This window comes from Aquarana catesbeiana, linkage group LG12, assembly GCF_042186555.1.
Source record: "Aquarana catesbeiana isolate 2022-GZ linkage group LG12, ASM4218655v1, whole genome shotgun sequence".
In the NCBI taxonomy this organism is placed as follows: domain Eukaryota; kingdom Metazoa; phylum Chordata; class Amphibia; order Anura; family Ranidae; genus Aquarana; species Aquarana catesbeiana.
The window spans coordinates 209131587-209155466 of record NC_133335.1 but is presented as its reverse complement, the minus strand read 5'-3'; the positions used below and the strand labels follow the sequence as shown (position 1 = coordinate 209155466).

The 23880-nt window shown below is 45.9% G+C and overlaps 1 protein-coding gene across 2 annotated transcripts in view; it reads right to left on the bottom strand.

The window, feature by feature from the left end:
• The window catches only part of GSS (glutathione synthetase), a 114256-nt gene that overhangs the window by 43631 nt on the left and 46745 nt on the right, over positions 1-23880 (bottom strand). Inside the window, exon 1 of one of the 2 annotated variants that reach the window (XM_073606593.1) lies at positions 5829-6171. The exons of the other annotated variant lie outside the window; for it this stretch is intronic. The gene's annotated coding sequence lies outside the window, so the exon portion shown is untranslated. Of the gene's footprint in view, positions 1-5828; positions 6172-23880 lie in introns of those variants that run through there. 2 annotated transcript variants of the gene reach the window in all.

The following is a 23880-nucleotide window of genomic DNA, read 5'->3' as shown; positions in this document are numbered from 1 at the left end:
CTCCCTCCATACATTTTCTATAGGATTAAGGTTTGGAGACTGGCAAGGCCACTCCATGACCTTAATGTGCTTCTTCTTGAGCCACTCCTTTATTGCCTTGGGAGGTATGTTTGTCATGCTGGAAGACCCATCCACGACCCATCTTCAGAGTTCTGGCTGAGGGAAGAATGTTCTCATCCAAGATCTCACAATACATGGCCCGTCCATTGGCCCCTCAATGCAGCAAAGTTGACCTGCACTTTTAACAGAGAAACGCCCCCAAAGCATAATGTTTCCACCTCCGTGCTTGGCTGTAGGGATGGTGTTCTTAGGGTCATAGTCAGCATTCTTCTTCCTCCAAACACAGCGAGTCAAGTTAATGCCAAAGAGCTCAATTTTGGTCTCATATGACCACAGCACTTTCTCCCAATCCTTTTCTGAATCATTTAGATGTTTATTGGCAAACTTCAGAAGAGCCTGTACATGTGCCTTTTTGAGGAGGGGGACCTTGCGGGCGCTGCACGATTTCAATCCATGGCGGTGTATTGTGTTACCAACGGTTTGTTTGGTGACTGTGGTCCCAACTGTCTTGAGATCATTCATAAGCTCCTCCCGTGTAGTTCTGAGCTGATCCCTCACTTTTCTCATGATCATCCTTACCCCATGAGGCGAAATCTTGCATGGAGCTCCAGACCAAGGGCGATTGATGGTTATTTTGTATTTCTTCCATTTGCGAATAATCGCTCCAACAGTTGTCTTCTTCTCAACAAGCTTCTTGCTTATGGTCTTGCACCCCATTCCAGCCTTGTACAGGTCTACAATCTTGTCCCCGGTGTCCTTTGACAGCTCTTTGGTCTTGCCCACTATGGTGAGGTTTGAATCAAAGAAAGATTCTGTGGACAGGTGTCTTTTATACACATAACAATTTGTCATTAGGAGCACCTTCTTAAATTGCCGTGTGACATAGGAGCCGAAACGCATGGCCGGCAGCTTCGATGTCCACCGGGCACCCGCGATCGCTCCTGGGAGACACAGAGCAGGGATCTGTCAATGTAAACAGACAGATCCCCCTTTCTGTCAGGGGAGGAGAGAGATCTGCTGTACCCAATTATTAGGAACAGCGATCGGTCTCCTCCTCCGAGCAGTCCCATCAGCCCACAGTTAGAAACACTAAACGAGGTAACACATTTAACCCCTTGATCGCCCCCTAGTGTTAAGCCTCCTGCCAGTGACATTTATACAGTAATCAGTGGCTATTTTTAGCTCTGAACGCTGTATAAATGTCAATGGTCCCAAAAAGTGTCAAAAGTGTCTGATCTGTCCGTCGCAATGTCACAGTCCCGCTAAAAACCGCAGATCCCCAGCATTAGTAGTAAAAAAAAAAAAAAAAAAATTATATAAATGCCATAAATATATTCCCTATTTTGGAGACGCTATAACTTTTGCGCAAAATAATCAATATACACTTATTGCAATTTTTTTTACCAAAAATATGTAGAAGAATACATATTGGCTCAAACCGATTAAATAATTTGGGATATGCATTATAACAAAAAGTTAAAAACATTGGGTTTTTTCCACAACTGTCGGTCTTTTTTTGTTTATAGCGCAAACAATAAAAAACACAGAGGTGATCAAATACCACCAAAAGAAAGCTCTATTTATGGGAAAAAAAGGACATACATTTTGTTTGGGTACAGCGTTGCACGACCGCACAATTGTCAGTTAAAGCGACGCAGTGCCGTATCACAAAAAATGGCCTGTCATTAAAGGATCACTAAAGATAATAAAAAAAAAAAAAAAAATTAACAGACATGTTATACTTACCTCCACTGTGCAGCTCGTTTTGCACAGAGTGGCCCCGAACCTGGTCTTCTGGGGTCCCTCGGAGGCTGTCTAGGCTCCTCCCCCGCAAGGACTGAACACCTTCATGCGAGCTCTTTCGCGGGGTGTTGAGTGCTTGCGGGCGTGCTCCCGTGATATAGCCGCTCACTGTATCACTCGGCCCCGCCCCCCAGCGCGCCGCGTCATTGGATGTGATTGACAGCAGCGCGAGCCAATGGCTGCGCTGCTTTCAATCCATCCACTGTAACCAATCAATGGCCAGGCTGAGCGGCGAAGAGGATGTCGGGGGCAAGCGCGGGACTTTCGAGGGGTCAGGTAAGTAAGACGGGGGGGCGGTATTGTCGGATGTTTTTTCACCTTAATGCATAGAATGCGTTAAGGTGAAAAAACTTTTACCTTTACAACCCCTTTAAGGGGGCAAATCCTTCCAGGGCTGAAGTGGTTAAGAAGTGTCTGTAATCATTAACTCACATAACACTGTGCTGGGCCAGAGTTTATTGTTACAATACTATATAATCCAGGGATGGATTTCAGTTTAACTCCAAGCAACAATTCAGAAGGAGAAGTGATGTCAGAGTCCAAGTATGCCATAGTGTGAAGGGGGAGTCATTATGATTTGCTGCATACAGGGGGAGGGGGCTGGGATTACAATAGACTCCATAAAGGAAGACAATAACGTCATATCTGGGGATTAGCAGATGGCAAGACAGCCGCAGGGTCCAAAATTAATTACCTGATGGATTTTTTTTTTATTTAATGCTGCTGTATAAACCAAACATACACGGTGTATGCCTATACTCTAGTTCAGGGATATGCAATTAGCGGACCTCCAGCAGTTGCAGAACTACAAGTCCCATGAGGCATAGAAAGACTCTGACAGCCACAAGCATGACACCCAGGAGAGCATGATGGGACTTTTTTGTAGTTTTGCAACAGCTGGAGGTCCGCTAATTGTATATTCCTGATCTCGATGCTTAATAACATTAAAATGGTTGTAAAAAAAAAAAAAAAAAAAAAAAACACCCCACACACCATCCTACCCAGGCCAATTTTCAGCAGCTTTCACACTTTGAATGACAATTGCGCGGTCATGCAACGCTGTACCCAAACTAAATTGTTTTGTTTTTTTGAGACAGACAGACAGAGCTTTCTTTTGGTGGTATTTAATCACCACTGGGTTTTTTGGGGGTTTTTTTTGCTAAACAAACGAAAAAAAAAAAAAAAAAGACTGAAAATATTTTGAAAAAAAAAAAAGTTTTTCTTAGGTTCCGTTGTAAAAAAGTAATTTATCTCCTTCGCTGATGTGCACGGATGAGGTGGCACTAACATGCAACACTGATAAGGAGGCACTAATATGTGGTACTGATGGGGCTGCACTGATAACTGGCATTTCCTGTTTACCCAAGGGGCACAACAAACCAACAAATCTCCACGCGCCTGCCTGGGCGTGCATGCGCAGCAAGAATGGGAGGGGGACATCATATGACATCTTCCCAGAACGAGAGTGCTCCCGCCCGTCCGTCACTTCACTATATGGCAAGCGGGAAGCAGTTAAAGCAAGTTAAACAGCATACTGCTTGTGCTGTCTAATCTGTCCCTTCCTATGCTGTGAGAAACCTAGTAGATCCTGTGTGTTCCTGTGTCCCCCTCTGTAAACTGACCACAGTAATCATGGCTTCTGATCCACGATACCGTGGTCAGTTTATGTGCCTCTGTCATTCCGCAGTCTCTCCTCTTTCCCCACTTTCTTCCTGCCTGTCAGCACCTGTGTGTGAGCGATCTCCTCCCTCCCACCGCTATTAGCAGTAAATTCAGTGTTGCCAACTGCCTGTTCCGAAGCCTGCTGGGCTCGGGAAAGCTCGTACACGCGCGGCCATTTTTATATGTCACATACCGCGTCACCGAGAATTCCCACACTCTTCCCCACCATGCCTGTGCACCTTGCATGGAGGGTCCCCACTGGAACGAGGTAGGAGCAGCCTGTGCGCCGTAACAGGAGGGCAAAGAGTGGCACTGGGGGGCCCGGCTAGTGACGTCCAAGGGGTGGGGGGTGAACATGGCGGGCTGTGTTGGGCTCTCAGCAGATCAGAGCTCCCTCCTCACACTGGGCAATCAGTGAATTGTTGTGACACATGTCTGCTAGGGGATGAGATTAGGAGCCTGGTGCCAAATTCATGAAAACCTGCCACATGGTCATTGCTGGGACCATTGTATATCATGAAGTAAAAATATGGCAAACTTTTAGGTTGCATTCACACCGTAACACGCAGGGCCTGTGAATAATGTGCTGCAAATGCACGTCGTGATTGTTAATGACACCCCAAGCGCAGTTTGCAGACACCTGACACTCCATGCTAGAAAACGTTTTGGCGCTTATTTATCGCGCGTAGGGCAGACCATTCACTTGAATGCGTTGAGCCATGTGCGTTGTGCTAAAATGCACCAAAAAAAAAAAAAAAAAAAAAAAAAAAAAAACGCACAGGGAAGCTGGTTCCCCCTACACTAGTTGTGAATGTGGCCTTAGGGCACACGGGTGTATTGGGTCCTATAACATAAAATACAGTCATTTTGTCCCCCTGGGAGCCACAGGTGTGGCTGCAGCAGATATATGCAGCTCTGAGTGCAACGCCCTGGTGCCTGACGTGTGACCCGGGGGGCTGCATTCCGCACCTGCCACCCCTGCAGTCCCTGGCCACCGCACCTGCCACCCCTGCAGTCCCTGGCCACCGCACCTGCCACCCCTGCAGGCGCTGGCCACCGCACCTGCCACCCCTGCAGGCGCTGGCCACCGCACCTGCCACCCCTGCAGGCGCTGGCCACCGCACCTGCCACCCCTGCAGGCGCTGCCCACCGCACCTGCCACCTCTGCAGTCTCTGCCCACCTCACGTGCCACCACTGCAGTCTCTGCCCACCTCACCTGTAGGGTTGCCACCTCATCCCTTTAAATCTGAACACATATTAAATTACACAGGTTCTGTGGCTGATTAAGGTGCCTTACCTGCATTCAATTAGCCACAGAACCTGTGTAATTATAATGTGTTTAGATTTAAAGGGATGAGGCGGCAACTCTACTCACGTGCCAAGTCTGCAGTCTCTGACCACCTCACGATCCACGTCTGCAGTCTCTGACCACCTCACGTGCCACGTCTGCAGTCTCTGACCACCTCACGTGCCACGTCTGCAGTCTCTGACCACCTCACATGTTGTGCCATTGACCCATTGCCTTAGAAACATTCATAAAGGGGAGGAGTTAGTAAGATGACCACGTCCTTGTGGGGGCACCAGAAATGTTTCTGCACCAAGGCGTCTGTGACCTAGAATGGGCCCTGAGCCCCCCCCCCCCCCAGCCGCAAACTTGATGTGGCCCTGTGGGAGAAGGCGGAGCCTGTTGCCTGGGCAATCTGATGTTATGCACAAAGTGGATCAGGGACCTTTCTGCATTTCTGGCACATACGGTAGCCCACTGATATGAATGGGCCGCCATACAAGCAGGAGTTGCACCCATGACTGCGTTCTCACTATGGAAATCCGTGAGCGTGCACAAAGCGGTGCGATTTTTTGCATGCATTTACAAAAATGTGCAGATAAAAGAAAAAAAAAAGTGAATCTATTCATTGTTAATGATCGTCCCCCCCCCCCAAATGCAACAACACTTTTTTTTTCTTTTAATTGCAAAAAAATAAAAAGTTCAGCTAAAACACGCAAAGCTTGAAGCTCAAACAGGCGCACACTGACGTGTAGGGCTGCCATTGGGACGAATGAGGGACAATGCGCAGAACACGCGTGATGCAATTTTGTGCGCGTTCACCAAAAAAACTACAGTGTGAATACAGCCTTTATATACATGCAACATGCATTGGTCATCACCCAATGAAATATACCAACAAGTTCTTATGATTTATAAACAGTGAGAGGGGAGGGGCTGAGCTATGCACAGGGAAAGGGATATGTCATATACAGTGCACAGCACCGCATTGTGTGTCTCCGCTATCTGAGAACTCACCTGAGTACCCCCTCCGATCTCCAAGTCTCTGTACCCCGCAACTCAGCTCACGTGCACAGCCTCAAAGCACCTGGGCGGAACTCATCTTACCCCACTTCCTGATTGGACGTGAAAGGGAGGCTTGGAACGCACGTTGCGAGACAAGGAAAGGCAACTGATTGGCTGCTCGAGAGCGCTCTTTCATCATGACTGTGCAGTAACCAGCCCAAGCCGCTGGGTGGGTGTGGTTAGAATGTGACAGGCGGCCAATCAGGGGGAGGGAAATTCTCCTATGAACAGGGAAAGAGGGATAATTATCCCATACATGTGTGCAGATTATTCTTTTTTTTTTTTTATTTGCAGAGATTCTTATCTCTGGCAGTAGAGGAAGATTACTGTGTACATTTTAGACTGGCAAAATCTTTATGAAAGCTGAATAAGAATCACTTGTGCAAGCAGTTGGTGCTCTATAAATCCTGTATAATAATAACATACAGTGCATGCGGAAAGTATTCACAGTGCTTCACTTTCTCCACATTTTGTTATATTACAGCCTTATTCCAAAATGCGTAGCTCCCAACTGTCCCTGATTTCAAGGGACTGTCCCTGATTTGGAGCAATGTCCCTCTGTCCCTCATTCCTCCTCATTTGTCCCTCATTTTGGTCTGATCTATATATTTGTATCTTAGCTGACAGGAGTGGCACCCGGAGTGATCTTTTGCTGCTTCAAGGTTCGAAGTGTTCTGCGTTCAGAGATGGTATTCTGCATACCTTGGTTGTAACGAGTGGATATTTGAGTTATGCCCTGTACACACGACCGGTTTTGCCGTCGGATCAAACTCTGAAGGTTTTTCCGACGGAGTTGCGACGGAATTCCGCTCAAGCTGTCTTGCCTACACACGGTCACACCAAATTCCGACCGTCCAGAACGCGGTGACGTACAACACGTACGACGGGACTAGAAAATGGAAGTTCAATAGCCAGTAGCCAATAGCTTCCGTCTCGTACTTGCTTCAGAGCCTGCGTCGTTTTTGGTGCGTCGGAACAGCATACAGACGATCGTTTTTTCCGATAGGAATTTCTTCCGTCGGAAAAATATAGAACATGTTCCCTTTCTAAGTAAATTTTCGACATAAAAAGTCCGATGGGGCCTACACACGGTTGGAATATATGATGATAAGCTCCCGTCGGACTCTTTCTGTCGGAAATTCTGCTCGTGTGTACGCGGCATTAGGCCTCTTTCACACTGAGGCGTTATACAGGCGTTTTTGCGCTACAAAATAGCGCCTGAAAACTGCCTCTTCTGCAGTCCCAGTGTGAATGCCCGAGTGCTTGCAGGACATGAAAAAAAGTACATACAAGCAGCATCTTTGGGGCGCTCCCAAAACGCCCCTGCCATTGAAATCAATGGCCAGCGCTGCAGAAGTGCCTGCAAATCGCTTTGGCAGCTAACGGGGGTTATAATTCGCCCCGCTAGTGGCCAAAAAGCACCGCTAAAATGACGGTAAAACGCCACTAAACCTGGAGGCGCTTTACCGCTGACGCGGCTGCCCCTTCAGTGTGAAAGTGGCCTTACTGTTGCCTTTCTATCATCTCCAACCAGTCTGCCCATTCTCCTCTGACATCAACAAGGCATTTTCCTCCACACAGCTGCCGCTCACTGGATATTTTCTCTTTTTCAGACCATTCTCTGTAAACCCGAGAGATGATGGTGCGTGAAAATCCCAGTAGATCAGCAGTTTTTGAAATACCCAGACCAGCCCGTCTGGCACCAACAACCATGCCACGTTAAGTCACTTAAATCCCCCTTTCTTCCCCATTCTGATGCTCGGTTTGAACTTCAGCAAGTCGTTTTCACCACGTCTAGATGTCTAAATGCATTGAGTTGCTGCCATGTGTTTGGCTGATTAGCAATTCGTGTTAACAAGCAATTGAACAGGTGTAGCTGGGAGGCACGCAGCGATCTATAGTTACGTACACACACTGCTGTGCCTGCCCGATCGCTGCTTGAGACTCACAAGATTTTTATCTGTCTGATCTGTTGATTGTGACATGATCGTAGCTTTGACTGTTATGTAAGTGTACTGTTTAACCACCTCAATACCGGGCACTTACACCCCCTTCCTGCCCAGGCCAATTTTCAGCTTTCAGCGCTGTCGCTGTTTAAATGACAATTGTGAGGTCATGCAACGCTGCACCCAAACTACATGTTTATCATTCTGTTCCCACAAATAGAGATTTCTTTTGGTGGTATTTGATCACCTCTGCGTTTTTAATTTTTTGCTAAACAAATAAAAAAAGACCGAAAATTTTGAAAAAAAAAAATTTTTTTCTTTTGTTTCTGTTATAAAATTTTTTAAATAAGTAAGTTTTCTCCTTCACTGATGGGCACTGATTAGTCGACACCAATGAGGGGGCGCTGATGGACACTGACGATGGGCACTGGTAGGCGGCACTGATAGGCGGCACTGAATGGGCACTCATGGGTGGCACTGATGGGCACTGATAGGTGACACTGATGGGCACTGAAAGGCTGCACTGATGGGTACTTATGGGTGGCACTGATAGGTGGCACTGCTGAGCACTGATATGCGGCACTTATAGATGGCATTGTTAGGTATCACTGATGGCACTGGCAGGCATTGGGGATGGGCCCTGATTGGCAGCTGCCTGGGCACTGATTGACATTTCCCTGATTGGCATTTCCCTGGTGGTCCAGTGTGTCGGCCATCCCTGGTGGTCCTGAGTGGGCATCCGAGGGGGAGGGGGCTGTGCTGATAAACAATCAGCACAGACACCCCCCCCCCCCCGCCAGGAGAGCAGCCGATCGGCTCTCCTCTACCCACGTCTCTTGCTGTTTACATGGTGATCAGCCGTGATTGGACACGGCTGATCATGTGGTAAAGAGTCTCCGTCAGAGACTCTTTACCGAGATCGGTGTAGCGGTGTGTCAGACTGTCATATGACGTCCACCCACAAGAGCCGCTCTGCCCAGCCATCATTTGTCGGCCAGCGGGCGGGAAGCGGTTAATAAACCGGATGTTGAGACAGTACCACATTATGTGGAGTCCTTTTTGTCTCCTAAACATTCTGCTATGGAGGCTTCCCAATACTGCATCCTGTATCCTGAGTTGCTGTGAAGCTCCTGTGAAGCTCCCGGTGTATACATACCATCCACGGCCATAGGAGAGGAACGTCCGGATTTCTTTCTCAGTGGATCAGAGATCCAACCAAGCGCTGTGTGACCTCTCTGAGTAAGAGGAGTCGCTGGCTTTCCGGTAAGCCTCCATTTTATATGGTGATGGGGGTCACGCCGTCAGGTGTATGATCGTCATTCCCAAACACTCTTTTCTCCCATGGGGACTTTTTTTTGATGGAATCCAGCTTTATATGAACTTTTTGTTTGCACAATTGCACTTTATTCACATGTGATGTAATTTTTGCATATGGCTTCAAACTTTATCCACAGTTATTATTGTTTGTATATAATCGATTTGTGTGCTAAATTGATGAAGATATTCGTTTTTTTTTTTTCAATTTTTTTTTTTATTGGATATGTTTTATAGCAGAAAGTAAAAAATATTGTTTTCTTTTTAATCAAAATTGTCGGCCTTTTTTTGTTTATAGTGCAAAAAATAAGAACCACAGAGGTGATCAAATACCGCCAAAAGGAAGCTCTATTTGTGTGAAAAAAAGGACATCCATTTTATTCGGGTACAGCGTTGCACGGCTGCGCAATTGTCAGATAAAATAACGCAGTGCCGTATCGCAAAAAATGACCTGGTCATGAAGGGGGGGGGTAAATCTTCCGGTGGTCAAGTGGTTAATACAATAACACAAAAATGCAGGGGGGTGGTCTATGTAGTGGTGGGATATAATGAGGATATTTAACCGCTTCCCGACCGCCTCACGCAGATATACTGCGGCAGAAGGGCACGTACAGGCAGATTAACGTACCTGTACGCTGCCCTTTAAGAGGCGGCTCGCGGGCCGGAAGCTCCGTGATTGTGATCGCGGGTCCCGCGGACTCGATGTCCGTGGGGATACCCGCGATCGTCTCACGGTGAGGAAGAACGGGGAGATTCTAATGTAAACAAGCATTTCCCCGTTCTGCCTAATGACACTGACACTGATCAGCTCTCCCTGTGATCGGGAGCTATGATCAGTGTCGTGTCACACACGGCCCCTCCCCCCACAGTTAGAATCACTCCCTAGGACACACTTAACCCCTACAGCGCCACCTAGTGGTTAACCCCTTCACTGCCAGTGACATTTTTACAGTAATCAATGCAATTTTATAGCATTGATCGCTGTATTAATGCCAATGGTGCCAAAAATGTGTCACAATTGTCCGACATGTCCGCCATAATGTTGCAGTCACGATAAAATTCGCTGATCGCCGCCATTACTGTAAAAAAAAAAAAATATCAATAAAAATGCCATAAAACTATCCCCTATATTGTAGACGCTATAACTTTTGCGCAAACCAATCAATATACGCTTATTGCGATTTTTTTTTACCAAAAATATGTAGAAGAATACGTATCGGCCTAAATTGAGGGGAAAAAAGTGTTTTTTTATATATTTTTTTGGGATATTTATTATAGCAAAAAGTAAAAAATAATGCATTTTTTTCAAAATTGGTGCTATTTTTTTGTTTATAGCGCAAAAAGTAAAATCCGCAGAGGTGATCAAATGCCACCAAAAGAAAGCTCTATTTGTGGGGGAGAAAAGGACGTCAATTTTATTTCGGAGCCACGTCGCACGACCGCGCAATTGTCAGTTAAAGCGACGCAGTGCCGAATCGCAAAAAGTGCTCTGGTCTTTGGGCAGCCAAATGGTCCGTGGCTTAAGTGGTTAACGAGCGCTTCGCAATACGAGCTATTATTTTTAAAAAATCCTGACTCGGTTTGCTAGTGCTGTCTGGCAAAACGAGCAGGATTCAAGCCTCCGCGGTGTGCAGTACCACATTTGGCCAGAGGTGAGGGGGCGCCGGTGACACTCGGAGCCGTTCGGGGCCGCTCGGAAATACTCGGAAACACTCAGAAATACTCAGTTCCCGAGTGTTTCCGAGCCTTTCTGAGGGTTTCCAAGTGCATCTAAGAGGTCTCCGAGTATTTCTGAGTCTCTCCGGCGCCCCCCCCCCACTCTGGCCACATGCGGTATTGCATGCAATAGAAGTCAATGTGAAACTAATTATCTTCGTTTCCATTGACTTCTATGGGGAAACTCGCTTTGATATGCGTGTGCTGTGTATTACAAGCATTCTCCTGGAATGGATTATGCTCGTAATCCAAGGTTCTACTGTATGTCTATAAGTAAGCTACAATATTCAAAAACATGGGTAGTGTTAGTAGCTGGAGGCACTATGGGAACATCATCCCCGGAAACTAAGGTGGCGGTGACTGCGGCAGTACAGCGGTGAACAGAAAACAAGAAGTGAGTATCAATAGAGATGTCGTCCCCAATAAATAACTGTGGTTGTAATAAGTGCTGAATAGGGGCCCAAAGGGCTTCCTTGGTATAAAGTGTAAAGCATAGTCCAGAGATGTGAATAGTATCATCAAGGTGCAAGGAGCAGACAGCGTAGTGCCGCTACATTGAGTCTGCTGCAGCCAGACTCAGTGGAGGGAGATTTCGGCAGCATATTTGAGAAGTACAGAATCACAGTATATATAAAATAATAGGCAAAGTGGTTGGAGGGAAGCTTCAGAATGGCAAAGATGTTTTTATTACAAATTATGTGAGCAGACTGCAGTTCCTCTCAAGTCTGGAACTCTGAAAGAGAAACTGTTAAATGAAGAGCAAGGAAGCAAGCGAAAGTACAAAGAAGATCGTTTCAATCTGATTTTGCTCTCAAAAGCAGGCACATCGTTCACATTACATTTACAATGAAATATATATGTAAAAATAAATGCCTTCTTCACCACAAAGCTTGTTAAATCTTTTCAGCTGTGCAGTGAAACTTTTTAGATCTTTTTGGTGCGTCGCAAGACAAAAAAGTTTGAGGAACACTGCTCTATAGTGTGTACTTGTCTCAATCCGGAGCACTAAGTGTGATTTCTGTCTGCTGCTTCATTCCTCTCTTATCAGCATGAATGACATCTGACAGGTTTTCCTGACACCAAGAGTAAAAAAGGTGACAGGGAGGGAGCTCCAGCACACAGCCTGTGACTGTCAGCTTCAGCTCTGTTCCTGTGTGCTGTATGAAGGGGGGGGGGGTCCCTTTCCCTCCAATCAGCTCTCAGAGTTCTCCTCACTGAGCTCTGCAGAGTGTAATTTCAGTGCCCCACCCCCTGCTCTCTGAAAGCTCAGACAAGCTGAACAAATTCTGCACATTGAACAGCTGCAGAGAAGAGAAGACTGCAGATAAACAGGTACAATGTATGTAGGAGGATTTGTTTCATCTCTGGGTGTCATCTGAGGCCAGTCACTTCACTGGGTATATGTAAGGGTTTACAACCATTTTTTTTTCTTAATGCCTCAGTAAACTGTATGCAGAGAGGAATTGTCCTAGAGGAGATTCCATATACTGGTCTGAAGTCTGAATACAGATTCAATAAATGTAACATTATTTTATTGTACAATGCTTACTAGTGGCAAATTAGGATCGTACTGTCCACACTGAACATTCGTTTACAAAATCACTAGATTAGCGCTTGTTCAGTTATTGCACAATCATATCCTCATGGCTTTTCAGTGATATTATTTAGTAAATTAGCATGATTTGTGCAATGAAAAATTTGACCAGTAGGTGTCAGTAAAAACAAATCAGATTGGCGTATGACAACAGGCTACATTTGTAAAGTGTCCTAGGACCCCCGCTGTACTTGGGAAATATTATTTGTATGAACAATTAACTTCCATTAACTTTAAAGCCTAACTGAACTTTTTGTTTAAATCAACCAAGACTTTCCAGGTACATAAAATAAAAAGGTGTGCAAACTCTAATGCCCTGTACACACGGTCAGACATTGATCAGACATTCCAACAAAATCCGTCAGATTTTTTCCGACGGATTTTGGGCCAAACTTGTCTTGCATAGACACGGTCGCACAAAGTTGTCGGAAAATCTGATCGTTCTGAACGCGGTGACGTAAAACACGTACATCGGGACTATAAACGGGGCAGTAGCCAATAGCTTTCGTCTCTTAATTTATTCTGAGCATGCGTGACACTTTGTGTGTCGGATTTTTGTACACACGATCGGAAATTAAACGATCGGATTTTGTTGTCGGAAAATTTTATATCCTGCTCTCAAACTTTGTGTGTCGGAAATTCCGACTGAAAAAGTCCGATGGAGCCCACACATGATCAGAATTTCCGACAACACAATCCGATCGCACTTTTTCCGTCGGAAAATCTGACCGTGTGTACAGGGCATTACAGTTTCTTTCCTTTGAGTAAATAAAGCCTGTCCCCTGCCAGCATACCGTAGAGAAGGACTCTGGCTTTCTGTGTGGAAATAGTGGTCCCTATGCAGAAATCTAACACACCCCTTGCTGAGTCTAAATCTTAGCCTGAAAAGTAAAACTAATGCAGCCATCACATGTAATGACTAAGCTGCAATAAAGTACTGTGCAATTGTGTTATTTATTAAAGCAGGCCTTTTTTCATCTTGCCATCTATTAAATCTTCTGCCCTTGTTGTTTTAACTTTGGGTAGAAAAACATTTTTTTTTTCTGCCAGTAAATACCTTATACAGCCCACTTCCTATTTCTTGTCTGCTAAAAAGCCTAGGCTTATGACATCATGCACCTCTCTCTCTCTCTCACGCTCGCCAGGAAGGGAGGGGGGATAAGTTGTAAGAGGGCCAATGAGAGCTGCAGAGCTGGAGGTGTGTCTCTGTGTGTGTCTGTGTAAATCCAGGAAGTGAACAGGCAGCAGCTTCAGCTGCCCACAGTTAAAATGGATGCATCCATACTCAGTGGAGGGAGATTTCTGCAGCATATTCGGCAAGTAGAGAATCACAGTATATATAAAATGGGGCAAAAGGGTGGGGTGGAGGATAGTGTGGGGTGTGCAGAGGTAGGCATAGAAGGAATTACAGTTTGGGGTGCACAGGTGAGCAAGGAGGGGCTGTATGGAGGTAAGGAAGGTGGGTGCAAAGATCAGCAGAGAAGGCAGGTAGAGTTAAAGGGGAGGAGGATTGAAGTGGAGAGGATGGGGGAGGTTTGGGGTGCAGAGGTTAGGATGGGTTTTAGGATTGCAAAAGTTTACTGACAGGGTGGATAAAGATCCAGGTCATGTATCGGGCAGCCCATTCATTTCAATGGGCTGCTCTATGCGCTACAAATGCGGAAGAAAGTCCCAAACCCTTTTTCAAAATCACACGGTGCCAAGGCACATGTCAGCAGATGCGTGAGGGTGTCATTAACAATTAATTGCACTGCTATGTATCTGCTAAAGGACAGCATGTTTCTGTGGTGTCAGGAAAGTGATTTTGCATGCGTTACCAACACACAAATGCGAATGCAGGCTAAATATCTCAGTTGCATTGGTGATCAGTGTAAATCTTCTCATTACATTGGTTCTTGGTGTACAATCCTTTCATTCACACTAGTGGCCAGTGTGAATGCCCCCCTTACATTGATGGCCAGTGTAAATCCCTCCTTACATTGGTGGTTACTGTGAATGCTTCTATTACATTAGTGGTCAGTGTAAACCCCTATGACATTAGTGGTCAGTGTAAACCCCTATTACATTAGTGATCAGTGTAAACCCCTATTACATTAGTGATCAGTGTAAACCCCTATTACATTAGTGGTCAGTGTAAACCCCTATTACATTAGTGGTCAGTGTAAGCCCCTATTACATTAGTGGTCAGTGTAAACCCCTATTACATTGGTGGCCAGTGTTGAAACTCCTCTTTATATTGGTAGTCGGTAAAAAAAAAAAAATCAGCTTTGCCATTGATCGAAACGAACAAAACTGCATGGAGGGGGGGGGGGGCAATACATTTTTTGCCCAGGGTCCAATCAATATTAAAGACGGCCCTGCATGCAGCAGCACAGATGCCGGGGCTGCAATTATTTGTTTTGTGGCTGCAGCAAAAATAAACAGCATGTCCCTTTCAGTAGGTGTTGCAACCACTGAACACAACAAATGTAGGTCCAAGGGGCTGCCCTGAAACCGCCTCACAACTGTGTGCAATGCATGTGATTGGGGAGCAGTAGTGGGGCATTTAAAAGGTGAAAACAGGCACTGTCGAACACTGTCTGGGTGTGGATCACTTTTCAGAGGAGCAGTAGTGCCTTGCCACACATCTGAACGAGCCCTAATACAGCATTAATTCTCCTAGGTACACCTGGACACAGTTAATGGATTTGCAGGCATATGGTCCAGTATATGATTAAACTATTACACCAAGCAGGTGCTAATGATCATCAGAATAGCATGTAGGTTAGTATACAAGGTTTAAATTAAACAGAATCAGCTGCGTAGGAGGAATGACTAGGGTGAGGATAAGCCATGTTCTACTATCAAGTTGAGGTCACTGAAGACAGTTCAATGTAAAAAATGTTTGAACATTGAACACAGCAACGAGATGCAAGGTGATCTTGGAAGAAACCCTGTTACACTCATCTACAATCCAGAGAAGAAACTGGTAGGTCCCTGTTACACCCATCTACAATCCAGAGAAGAAACTGGTAGGTCCCTGTTACACCCATCTACAATCCAGAGAAGAAATTGGTAGGTCCCTGTTACACCCATCTACAATCCAGAGAAGAAATTGGTAGGTCCCTGTTACACCCATCTACAATCCAGAGAAGAAATTGGTAGGTCCCTGTTACACCCATCTACAATCCAGAGAAGAAATTGGTAGGTCCCTGTTACACCCATCTACAATCCAGAGAAGAAATTGGTAGGTCCCTGTTACACCCATCTACAATCCAGAGAAGAAACTGGTAGGTCCCTGTTACACCCATCTACAATCCAAAGAAGAAACTGGTAGGTTCCTGTTACACCCATCTACAATCCAGAGAAATCTGGTCAAAAGTGGCCTTCAAGATTTGTGGCTAAAAATCTTTACCTCCCTTGTGGAAACAAGGCCAAGCTGGACCAATGTATGCAATTAAGATCATACCAGATTTCCAAGTCTAGAAACTGCTTTTTACACCACTAAGGGGCAAAACATGTTAGGGCTCCTGCTCAGGGCTGTGTATTAGTACGGGCTTACGCAGTAAAAGAAGCTTGTTGTTTAGGTGCCCAGGAATCACAGTTGCTGCATATTTTTCCCCTTTTGGATGCATTACAGAAAATGCTGTGCATGGCCTATACACATGCGGAAGAGAGGTCCCTTTCACAACTTAAATATTGGGCACTTTCACCCCCTTCCTGCCCAGGACAATTTTAAGCTATCACGCTGTCGCACTTTGAATGACAATTGCGCGTTCATGCAATGCTGTACCCAAATTAATATTTTATCATTTTTTTTAAATAATTTTTTAAGACAGATATAGCTTTCCTTTGGTGGTATTTAATCACCACTGGGTTTTTTTTTTCATCCTTCAATGATGTGTGCTGATAAGGCTGCACTGGTGGACACTGATGAGACGGCATTGAAGGGCACTGATGAGGTGGCACTAATATGCAGCACTGATGAGCACTGATAGGCGGTACTGATTGGTGGCACTGATAGGTACTAATAGGCAGCACTGATGAGCAGCACTGACTGGCATCACTGATGGGCACTGACTGGCATCACTGATGGGCACTGATTGGCATCACTGATGGGCACTGACTGGCATCAATGATGGGGCTGCACTGATAATCAGTGCCCTGATAATCTGTACAGGTGTCTCCTGTGAGGAAATGCCGCTGATCGACTCTCCTCTTCTCTCACACTGTGAGTGTGAAGAGAGGAAAGACGATAACTGGTTCTGACACAGCTGATCACATGGATAAAGAGCTTTCTCATCGGCTCTTTACCGAGATCAGGGATGCGTGGCGAGAGTGGGACGACGTCATTTGACATTGTCCCAGAATGAGAGGTGTTGATGGTGTGGGAGAGGAGCAGACAGCAGCCCCCCTGCCCCCCCCCTGGACAGTGACAGAATGGTGGGAGCAAGCATGAGCCAGACTGGTATGTTAATTGTAACCCCGGACCACGTCCCTGAGCCTGCTTTGCCCTTCTATCCCTGAGCCATATACCAATCAGTGGGGGGGGGGCTGTCATGGGGGAGGGGCTTAAGAGACTGGTAACCCCGCCCCCTGTCACTGAACCCAATCTGTCTTCTGTTCCTCAGCCTTATACCAATCAGTGGGAGGGAGAAGAGGACCTGTCATGGGGGAAAAGGTTACAGAGAAGGCGGAGCTATAAGTCCCAGAAGAGGGGGGAGGGGCAGAGGAGCCCATGAGGGTCAACAAAGTATTAATTACACCCGACCACCTACTATGACTGACCTAGGTCCTGCTGCCCCTAGATAAAATAAACAAAAATAAAAACAACTGGCACCAGTGGCGGAACTGCCCTTGCGACTGGGCCCTGGCGTTATCCCACCGTGGGACTTCCCCAAGACAGCAGGAAGGGGGGCCCACTGCAGAACATGTGAAAGGGTCCCCCTATGGGACCGCAATAAAGGGCCCTGCGACAGGAGTAAAGGACCCCAGCCGGGGGCCAGGGGGGCCTTCATGGTTTCTTGCACCGGGGCCCTGAAGGTTCTAGTTACACCTCTGCTCATTCACATAGGAGGGAACTGGGATTTGGGGTCCCCCTTGTTAAAGGGGGCCTCCAGATTCTGATAAGCCCCTTGCCTGCAGACCACAATCACCGGCCAGGGTTGTGGGGAAGAGGCCATCATGTCCACATCAACAGGAGTGCAAAATAAACTTCACTCCTGTGATCCATAGGAGAAGTCCAACTAAACAAGCTTTGGCTGTACTTCTCCTTTAATATTACAGCAAAGGCTGGTTTTATTGTATTTTTTTGTACTGGCTTTTCATTTTTATCTTGGTATTTTGAGCTGGAGTTCTGCTTTAATGTGGCCACAGTTGAACTTTCATGTAATACTTATAATGCCGCGTACACACAGGCGGACTTTTCGACCGGACTGGTCCGACGGACTTTCCAACGGACTTTCGACGGACTTTTGAACAAACGGACTTGCCTACACATGATCACACCAAAGTCCGACGGATTCGTACGTGATGACGTACGACCGGACTAAAATAAGGAAGTTGATAGCCGGTAGCCAATAGCTGCCCTAGCGTGGGTTTTCGTCCGTCGGACTAGCATACAGACGAGCGGATTTTTCGACCGGACTCGAGTCCATCGGACAAATTTGAAACATGTTCCAAATCTAAAGTCCGTCAGATTTTTGACCGAAAAAGTCCGCTACAGGTCCGATGGAGCCCACACACCGTTGGATTGTCCGCCAGATTCAGTCCATCGGACCAATCCGTACAAAAAGTCCGCCCGTATGTACGCGGCATAAGAAAGAACTACATCTCTTATACCCCACCGTGACAGATCCAGCAAGATATTTCTGCTGAGATCACTCAGCTGCTTGTCTTTTCGGACATGCACCACAATCCAGTTCATTCCTATAGACTTCTGAGTATGAGCTTTGTTTTATCTTTAATGGCAGGTTCACTTTTAGGAGGTTACATCTAATATTTTGTATACCTATTGATACAAATTCTTCTATTCTATACTGCCCACCAGTAAGCTCTTCCTGTGTTTCAGCTTTGTTGCTGCTTCCAGGGAATGGTGGCGGACCACCTGCACCGTCCAGAACAAAGAAGCATGGCATTTGCACTTGCCAGGCTACCATCAGAATGTCAGTGCAGCTATGTCAGGCATGTTTCCCTCAGCCCTCAGTTGTTCTATAGTCTTGATTTACTCCCAAAGCATTTATAAGAGATAAGGCCCTTGTTATAGGTCAGATTTTAAAACCCCCCAGCATGGAAAAAAAAAAAAAAAAGCCAGATAAGATGCCAACACTTTGTCCGTGCTGTTCTTTAGCAGCATAATCCCAGGAGATCAAAGCCACATAGGTTACCCATGAGCTCTATGGAAATACATCATCGAGGGAGATTTAGGGATTGGTGGAGAGGGAGGCTGACAGGTGAGATGTGACAGCTGAGAGGAGGATATGAACAAGGGGGATTCACATTGGTGTTCTTGTTAGAATAAGGATCGCTTTGTAGCAGACATGCTGCTAATAGCTCCTGAATATGGCAGTCTGTCACCATATAGGTTGGCAGGACAGTGGCTTAGTGGTTAACACTTCTGCCTTACAGCACTAGGGTTCATGGTCCAAATCCTGGCGAGGACACTATTTGCATGCTCTCCATGTGCTTGCATGGATTTCCTCCCCCACTCCAATGACATATTGGTAGCAACCGCTTCAGCCCCGGAAGATTTTACCCCTTTCCTGACCAGAGCACTTTTGCGATTCGGCACTGCGTCGCTTTAACTGACAATTGCGTGGTCGTGCGACGTTGTACCCAAACAAAATTGACGTCCTTTTTTTCCCACAAATAGAGCTTTCTTTTGGTGTTATTTGATCACCTCTGCGGTTTTTATTTTTTGCACTAAAAAACAAAAAAAAGACAATTTTGAAAAAAAAAACGCAATATTTTTTACTTTTTGCTATAATAAATATCCCCCAAAAATATATTAAAAAACAATTTTTTTCCTCAGTTTAGGCCGATATGTATTCTTCTTCATATTTTTGGTAAAAAAAATCGCAATAAGCGTATATTGATTGGTTTGCGCAAAAGTTTTAGCGTCTACAAAATAGGGGATAGTTTTACGGCATTTTTATGATTATTTTTCTTTTTACTAGTAATGGCGGCAATCAGCAATTTTATCGGGACTGGCACATTATGGCGGACACATCGGACACTTTCGACACATTTTTGGGACCATTGGCATTTATACAGCGATCAGTGCTATAAAAATGTACTGAATACTGTAAAAATGTCACTGGCAGGGAAGGGGTTAACACTAGGGGGTGATCAAGGAGTTAAGTGTGTTCCCTCTCTGTGTTCTAACTGAAGGGTGGAGGTGACTGTCATGGGGAGATGACAGATCGCCATTCATACTTTGTATGAATAGACGATCAGTCTCTTCTCTCCTCAGAGAAACGGAAACTGTGTTTACACACACAGATCCCGGTTCATGATGTGTCACCAGCGATCGCGGGAGCCCGGCGGTGAACGCGACCGCCGGACTCTCACATCGGCTCCAGGGGCCGAGCAGCGTGTGCCCTGCCGCCTAGTGACCACAGGGTAAAGTGACGTTACATAACGTCGTTTCGCCCAGCCTTGCCATTCTGCTGCAGTAAAACTGCGGTAGCTGGTTGGCAAGTGGTTAAATGGCTCTTTTCCAAAACTGCCCCTTACATTGTAATGCCCCGTACACACGGTCGGATTTTCCGATGGACAATGTCCGATCGGAGCATGTTGTCGGAAATTCCGACCGTGTGTGGGCGCCATCGGACATTTTCCATCGGATTTTCCGACACACAAAGTTGGACAGCAGGAGATAAAATTTTCCAACAACAAAATCCGATCGCGTCAATTCCGACCGTGTGTGGCCTGTTCCGACGCACAAAGTGCCACGCATGCTCAGAAGAAATTCCGACACGGGACAGCTTGTTCTGGTAAACTTAGCGTTCGCAATGGATACAGCACTTTCGTCACGCTGCAATGTTAAAAATGGTTTAATACTCTCTTCTTCTTTATAATGTGACAAGAATTAAGTAGTTTTGCTGCTCATATTCACACACACTTCTCACAAACTTTTATTTGTGTTTTTTTAGTGGGATTCCCTGAATATATTGTTATTAGTTGTCACATCTGACAGTTTTATATTTTTTAATTTTTTTTTATTTTGGATTTTAAGCCTTTTTTTTTCTTTAATGTTTGGATTTTTTCCAAGGCTGATCTTTGTTCAATGTTATTTTTATTTTTACTCCAGAATATTTTTGGGTGTGTTTTGTGTGTCAAGTTACCCCAACACCATTGATATCTTTTATTATTTAATCTCCAGGAGATTGTTTGGTGTTGGTGTCCCTTGTTCATTTCACATTGTATATTTGAAATGGACCTGAATCCTCACAAACCAACTGTCATTTTTGAAGTAAAACACATAGGAGAGTATAATTCAAAACAAAAATCCTTTATTAAGAGCTCAGAACCAAACAAAGAGGGAGGCAACACTGGATCAACAAGAGAAATTAGCGAAGCCTGGGACCCCCACGGCAGACATCAATTCTTCAACATCAAAATTGGTGGCCTGAGGAGTCCATATGTAAGGGAGGGCAGTCTGGTCCAGAATTCGCAGAGATCCGGATAGCAGCAGATGACATCTGTGTCCCCAGGCTGTGGTACCACAAGAGGCTGCATCTTTTGGCCGACCAGACTGAACCCAGGGCAATCACTGTCTGGTCTTCCTTCCACGCTTCATTCCGGGCTGTGGCTGTGCTGTTGGAGATGTGGCAGGAGGAGGAGTAGGACCTGGAGAAGGAGGAGGACTGGGAGGACCTGGAGGAGGACTGGGGGGACCTGGAGGAGAGGGAGGACGAGGACCTGCAGGAGGAGGAGGAGGACCATCCCAAAGATGTGTGTGAGGTGTAATTTGGCCCCTCATACCTTTCTCCAGAGCCTCCGATATGAGGGCCTCACACAAGGCTTTTTGGCCCTCCTCCATCCTCTGCATTTTATAGGCTATGAAGGCAGCAATGTTCTCCTGCATGGTGCGTGGTGCTCCCAGGACCTCTGTAGCCCTCCAAAAGAATGCTATAGCAGCCTCCTCTAGGGTACTCCTCCTACTGCCACTTTCTATTTTCAGGGGGGGTGGAGGGACCTGCAGATCAGCCAGCCGGCTCGGCCACCTCCTGGCTGAGACTTCCCTGTGTATGAAAAAGGGACTTAGTTTAAGTTTTTGCATCATCAATCACAATCCTAAATTAGTACTCCCAACTAACATCTAGTTAACATCATTGATTGGACAAGCAGAAATATTTAGAGGAATGCTATACCTGGCTCAATCTTGGCTCCTCCACATATTGCCTGGAAGGCCCAGGTTGGGCGTCAGAAGCCTCAGCCGGGGGGGAAGGAAGCGTGGAAGGAAGACTGGAGAGGGATGGCCTGGGTTCAGTCTGGCCTGCCAGAAAATGCAGCCTGTCATAGTACAACATCCTGGGGACATAGATGTCATCTGCTGCTCCGGATCTCTGTGAATCCAGGACTTTCTTGCGCTCCCTTAGATATGTACTCCTCAGGCCACCAATTAATATCTTTAAATAGGTGATGTCTGCCGAGGGGGTCACCTGCTTCACAATTTCACACAATTGCTCCAGTGCTGCCTTCCTCTTTGCTTGGTTCTTGAAATGGGGGTGGGTAATCTCCCACAGACAGGGCAGCTCACTTAGCATATCTATGAATACTGACATGAAGTCATTGTCTTTCATTAAGATATCCATGTTCACTGCAAGACACAACACAAGACAAAGCCTAATGTCAGACAAAACTCTCCTAATCTTGTTAGAATATAGGCCTCAATCTAGAAGCAGTATAGGCACAAGTTTGTCTCTTACCTTCGTTCTTACGATCGGCGCGTCCAATGCTCCTTCCTCCACTCACAGATCGTACGTAATACGCACGCGTGTTACGCTTTATACACACTGCGCATGCGTGTAACTCCGCCCGCCCCTGACGTTCTTTCTAATGTATTCCCCGCCCCTTTTCGTTCGGCGCAGTGGGTGAAGAGCACATGGCGAAGTTACAGCAGGTGCGTGCTAATTCTAGCAACGAGGAGGAGGAGGAGGAAAGGCCGGATCCAGACACGTCCCGATCCAGAAGGAGACGTTTTAAGGCCACAAATATGTCGTTTGGGGAGATGTTGGAGATGGTCGACATCATGAGGAAGTCCGACTATGACGGAAAATATGGGCCTTACCCCAACCCGAACATCCGAAAGGCCAAGATCATGGCGAAAGTGGTCAGGAGTCTTGAGAGGAATTTCAGGGTACGAAGATCTAAAGATCAGCTCAGGAAGCGGTGGTCGGACCTGAAGTTGAGAGAGCCAGAGCAGTACCGAAAGATCCGGAGAGTGCTGCAAAAAAGTAAGTAGTTGTGCTGTGTTCCTATTCTTTCTGTCTTTATTACGTTCGTTCTGCTCCATATGCTTTTATTAATTGTAACGTTTAAAAAGGTCAACTTTAATGTTCATGGGCCCATTATTCGTTCGTATCAAACATTTTTCTTTCGGCCTCTAGAACACCATTGTTTAGGCCATATGCATTTTCACACATTTTTGGGGGCCTACTTGGATGCCAAATATTTGTTTGTGTAGATGGGTTTGTTACTAGAATGAAATGCAAACTAGATTGTGTGTAAAGAGAGGACACTGAGCAGCTGTTTTCACATCTGGACACTGGAGCACTAGTGTGGGACCCCAGAACACCATTTTTATTAGGGGGGCCACACAGGTGCTCCAGTGTATACTATAGGGGGGGCTACATCTGTGAAGCTTGTACTAAACAGGTAAAGTATTCCAGCTTGACAAAGGACACTAAAAAATATACATCTTGGAACTCTGCCAAAATAGACAATTGTACCCCACTTCCAAGCAATGTTTCCTATTTCTAGTTCTGCCTTCAAATATCTGTGTGCTAAGTATACCAATTTTTTGTTTTACATAGGGGAGAAAAGACTCGGACACCCCTCATCCCAGGAGACCAGAGGCCCCCCCCCCCCCTCTGGAAGAAGGGGAAATACCAACCCAAGAAGCTGAGCAGGAGGAAGAAGAAGACGTGGTGGAGATTGGCACCACAACAGGTGAGTGTCTGCTCAGGTAAAAGAGATGGATGGTGGCAGATTTTTGAGACCTTTTTTTTTTGTTCTTTATCTCTTTTTAGGTGATCGTGATCCAGAACGCTTTACATCTGAAAGTGCCCAGATACTCATCGGGGAGATCATGGGGTGTAATCTCCAATTGCAAAACATCCAGCAACAAATCAGTGATGTTATTAAAAAAAATAATAACATCATTGATGTTTTGGGGCGAATTTAAACCCCACAAAATCACCTGTTTTATCGTACGAAAATTTTTTCAATG